Source organism: Alosa alosa, chromosome 13 (genome assembly GCF_017589495.1).
Source record: "Alosa alosa isolate M-15738 ecotype Scorff River chromosome 13, AALO_Geno_1.1, whole genome shotgun sequence".
NCBI classification, from domain to species: Eukaryota; Metazoa; Chordata; class Actinopteri; order Clupeiformes; family Clupeidae; genus Alosa; species Alosa alosa.
This window is the reverse complement of record NC_063201.1, coordinates 8865616-8871273: the sequence shown is the minus strand read 5'-3', so window position 1 is coordinate 8871273 and position 5658 is coordinate 8865616. Positions and strand designations below refer to the sequence as shown.

General features: G+C 42.8%; 1 protein-coding gene across 1 annotated transcript in view; it reads right to left on the bottom strand.

Annotated features, from left to right (window-relative positions):
• Positions 1-5604: 5604 nt before the first annotated feature.
• The window catches only part of atn1 (atrophin 1), a 16455-nt gene continuing 16401 nt past the window's right edge, over positions 5605-5658 (bottom strand). The window contains exon 9 of the mRNA XM_048260591.1: positions 5605-5658. This exon is cut by the window's right edge and continues 799 nt beyond it. The gene's annotated coding sequence lies outside the window, so the exon portion shown is untranslated.

The window sequence follows — 5658 nt, the reverse complement described above, 5'->3', positions numbered from 1 at the left end:
GTGTCCTTCCAATTTGCTGTGAGTTATCTTTTTGTGTTCTTCTTTCTGTAACAGTGAGATTTCATGGGCTACTTAATTAGATCTACCTGAAATGACACGGAATGGAGTTGGTTGAGAATGTTGGCACACTTTTTCAAGGTGACTTTGCTTAAAACACTTTGCATACAGTAGCTTGTCTTTAGTGAGATTAGCATGGACCATGTACAGATTATGTTCAATGTTCCAATTATTTTTATTCAAATCTGATTACATTTAATACATCTCCTTCCTGCATGTGACACTTGCATAGATCCTCATACCAATCCCAGATACTTCAAACAGTGCACTCTCTATAGAAGCATTTCATCAACAGACACGGGCTCCGATTGTTAAAGCTGGTCGGGATGCAATTCCCTGGTGACGTCCTGTGGATGTTGGCTTTATATAGAAAAAGAAAATGAATGTGCATGACATTTATTATATTAGTCTGTGAAGCATTATTTTACAGTCAGAAAGGAACTCTCACACTTCAACCTTACTTTGTGGTCTCTCACAAAGCCTAAATCGGTGTGATTAGAGAAGAATGAGCCATTGCCGTGATAGACTAGTCCAGTCAGACACCAGAGCATCCATTTTAGAAATATATCAGCTGCAAAACAACAGAGGAACGTTTTCTCGACACATGTCCCTCTTCAGCTGTGAGGCTTTGGTTTGTGTTGTGGTGTCTGCCTGGGGTTGACAGGAGGAGAGGGGACATTTATTTTGCTGTTGTCAGTGGTTCTCGAACACCTTGACATTTCAAGAGCCTTTGATGTGTAGCTTTTACTCCAGCTCTTTCTGTCTGGTCCCAGAGTCTGCCGTCATCCCTGTCTGGAACAATTCCCTTCTCTCTCTCCTCTCCCTCTCCCTCAAGCTATCGATATATGTACACGCGTCAATCACTATGAGGCTTTAGAAATACTTCATAACACTTATGAATGTGTTTACTATGCTTTATTGATACAGGGTCTAAAGTGTTACCAATCTAACGCACCCTAGCGGCAGCAAATGTAATTTGCAGCCAGGGTAGTAGCATGTATCGCTGTTGACCAAGTTGCTTCTGTCTGCCTGCCTGTCTGTCTGCCTGTCTGTCTGTCTGTCTGTCTGTCTGTCTGTCTGTCTGTCTGTCAAAGTCAAAGTCAAAGTCTGCTTTATTGTCAATTTCTTCACATGTCAAGACATACAAAGAGATCGAAATTATGTTTCCCACTATCCCACGGATGAGACAAGACATATTTTACCAATTTGGTCCACAGACAAACATAACATTCAAGTAAACAATATAAAAAGTAAATAAGAAGGCACATACAATGAAGAAATAAGAGCAGCAAAATTTGGGTTGAAATTGTGCAATTGTGCATACAGTAGACAGTCAATATAATAGTGCAAAAGTCAGGCCAATAAATGGCTGAGGTCGTTCTGTTTGACCTAAGTATGCAAGTGGCATAGTGGTGTAAGTTATGTAAGAGCAGCAGAAGTGTGTTCAGAAGTGTTTTCAGTCTGTCTGTCTGTCTCTCTGCTTGCCTGCCTGTCAAGCAAATGTCCCTCTTACCCAGCATGCCTGTGGGTTTCTGTCCTCCGGTGTGTGTGTGTGTGCCCTGGACTCTCTCAGAGAAGGGCCTGATGGCATCGATTGGGTAGAGGCTGGATTGTCTGATAACTTTGAAGGCTTAGGTTTCATTGGCTCTCAATTTCATTGGCTCTCAAACAGAATACGCAATCACACACACACACACACACACACACACACACACACACTCTCTCTCTCTCTCTCTCTCTCTCTCTCTCTCTGTCTCCCTCACACACACACACACACACACACACACACACACACACACACACACCCAGAGAGATAGCAGGTGGCTCAGGTCCAGTGCAGGGCCAGATAGAGACCGTGTCCAGACTCCAGGCCAAACCCAAGTACACAGAGAGAGAGAGAGAGAGCGGGAGAGAAAAAGAAAGAGAGAGAGAGAGAAGGAGAGAGGGAGGAAGGGAGGGAAGGAGGAAGAATCAGTGTAAAGGCAGGGACATCTAAAATAGGGATAAAAATATGGAAACTCTTCAAACATACTCACTAGAGGACACAGAGGAGAGGCAGGCTTGCGTCACTGCTGCGTCTTCCTTCCTCCATGGGAATGCTCATCACGAACCCCTTACCAGTGTTTTAATTTAGCTCCGACACGAAGACAACCCAATCCCGCCAAACTCTCGGAGGAGATAACTTCACATCTACAAAGCGCCTCTTATCATCAGGATAGGCTCACAGCGCAGGCTCGGAGCTGGAGGCTTGTCGACGAGTTCTGGCTGTAGTTTGACAGCGGTGTCATGTCAGTGGATGTGCCTTATCTTCCTCCCCCTCCTCTACTTTACATTAATCATGAATTAGTCACGAGTGGCAATCTGCACTCACAAAAGAAGTCAGTTTCTTTTTTGAAATACAGCAAGAATCTAAAATGTTACAGCTCTTAATGTATTTCTGAACATTCTGTTCTTTTACAAATTCATGTGTCCCAAAAGTTTTGTTTTACCTGTTATACTCAGTTCAGTTCTTACTGATTGTGTTAAACTAACTTCATCCTGGACTCACTTGAGGCTTAACCAATCAGTGACCAGACAAAACTAGAGCCTGCCAAATTAATCTACACCAATCAGTGAGCAAATACTGAGCGTCAGCCAATCAGTGATCAGAAATGGCTCATTGAGAGTACATGAATGTATCCAATGAATAACCCTGCAGTACCAATACTAAATAAACACCAAGTATCCATAGATACTCCCCATCCCACAGAAACATACATAAACACGCTGCCTCCCAAACACACACATTTACACACTGAAAAACACTCATTCATATACACATGCAAACACATTCCAACATCCAATATGAGCTCACAGAAATAAAAACACACAGACACACACACACACACCGACATCCACAAATAGATAGATAGATAGATACTTTATTGATCCCCAAGGGGAAATTCAAGGTCCCAGTAGCATACAGACATCACACACAACATTCACTAACAGCAGAAGAAAATAATTAAAAGTATATAATATAAAAAACACAACTACGCAATAAGGGCAGTAGAAGATAAAGAATATACGAAAATACAAATTATACTAAATAACACTATATCTGAATCAAGTCTAAAAACAGTATCCACATAGTGGGTGATTAATCATGAGGCGCTTGCAATGACTGAGACAGGGACTGAGCCTGTGATTCTCTGTGCATAGTAAGGTAAGGTGCTCTGTGTGAGTGAGTGCCATGGTGATGGTGCAAATGAGTAAGTCCAAGAGTGCAACAGTGCAAGAATAAAGTCTAGAGACCAGCATAAAATAAATATGGACATATAAGAGAGAAGGCAGGTAATATAAAAAACTATAGAAAAACTATATATATATATATATATATATATAGTTTTATATATATATAGTAAAGGTATAAGTGTGGCCACAATCTGGCTGTGGGATGGAGGGAGGGGTTATGCATATGTGCTAACATAGCACGCAAATAGTGAGGCAGTAAGTCGGTGGTAAAACGTGGCTAGTGGACAGACAGTACCCAAACATGGAGAGGGTGGAGAGGCAGACAGACAATGCGGAGAAGTCTATCTCTCCTCTTTCCTTAAGTGAAGCATTGAACAGTTCAATGGCCCTGGGGACAAATGACTTCCTCTGTCTGTCTGTTGTGCAAGGCAGTGAGCGAAGTCTCCAGCTGATCAGGCTCTTCTGCTTTACAATAGTGCTGTGGAGTGGATGACACTCATTGTCCAAAATGTTGATCAGTTTGTTCAGGGTCCTTTTGTCAGATATTGAAGTGATGCACTCCAGTTCAGCTCCCATTACAGAGCCAGCTTTCCTTACCAGCCTGTCAAGTCACCCAGCATCCTTCTTCTTTGTGCTTCCTACCCAGCATACCACTGCATAGAAGAGGACGCTGGCAACAACAGACTGGTAGAACATCCTGAGGAGCTTGCTGCACACATTGAAGGACCGCAGCCTCTTCAGGAAGTACAGCCTGCTCTGCCTTTTCTTGTAGAATGCGTCAGTGTTGGCTGACCAGTCCAGTTTATTGTCCAGGTGGAGACCCAGATACTTGTAGGTGCTTACCACCTCTACATTGACCCCATGGAGACTGGTAGCAGAGCGGGCTTAGACCTGCGGAAATCCACCACAATCTCCTTGGTCTTTGAAGTGTTGAGTTGAAGGCGATTGAGTTTGCACCATTGCACAAAGTCCTCCAGCAGGCTCCTGTACTCCTCCTCTTGCTTGTCCACACAATACACACATGCTGACACATTTGAAACATGCACGAGGCTGATAGCTGGATGCCAGTGGTGAGCAATATGTGTGTATGTTTCTGTTTCTGTAAGAGTGGGCAAACCATATGTGCATGTGTGTGTGTCTCTGTGTGTGTGTGGGTGGTGTACATGCCATGTGTGCTGGGTGGTCTAAAATCCTATGTGTATGTTTGAGAGCATGTGTTTTGTGTGTGCATGTGAGTGTGTGTGTGTGTGTATTTAAAGAGGTTACACTGCAACCCATTTTTTACCAAACGCTCAGTGGGAGGACTGTCCAAGGCAGAAGAGTCCAAGAGCACAGAGAGGCAATAAATCTAAAATCTCAGCCCATTTTCACTATGTTCTTTTTTTTTTACACACACACACACACACATTATATAAATACACACACACACACACATTATATAAATACACACACACACACTCTCTCTGTCCCCCCCTGCTTTGTTTCCCAGCCCTCAGTCTTTCCATATTTCTTCTTCTTCTTCTCTCTTCCTCCCTGCTGGCTGCAGTTCACTGGATAGAATAGAATTAGACTCCATGTTAGCCTCATGTGTCTCCCATTAGCTACACTCACTGTGTGTGTGTGTGTGTGTGTGTGTGAAAGAGGGACAAAGAGCAGATAGCCTCCTGAGGGATATTATAGATCAAGTTTATGTGTCCTGTATGTATGTACAGTATAAGATATGTGTGTGTGTGTTAGAAACAAAAAAAAACACATTGTGCCTTTAGGAGTGTATTTAGTTCCACAGGCTTACTCATTACTTGAGCATATTATACACACTGTGTGTACGTATATCTGTGTTTGGATATTCTGTGTGTGTGTTCAATTTTGCATATTGATTGTGTGTGTTTGTGTGTCTGTGTATGTTTGTGAATGCGAGTTGTGCATGTGCATAACTCATGAGAGACCGTGTGTGTATGTGTGCATGTTTGTGTTTGATGTGTGTGTCCTTATGTGGTCTTTGTATGAGTTATGCGGATGCAATCTGATAGATGACACCGGCTACAAGATGAGGATTTAACAGACCATCACATGGGAGGCTGTACATGCTAGTCATCATCTATTTCCTCCAGAGGCAAATGATGACATAACACACACACACACACACACAGTACACATTGCATGTCCAAACACAGGCACTTACACATACAGTACACACACATATACAATACGTGTGCGTACACCCACACAGACACACACACGAAGTACACACACATGTGCACGCACGCACACACACACACACGAGGGCCACTTATTCTGCAGAGACCTGTAGAAAAACGATCTTTTATTTTTCATCATCCTTCATTTTGCATCTCTTTTTTTCACAAG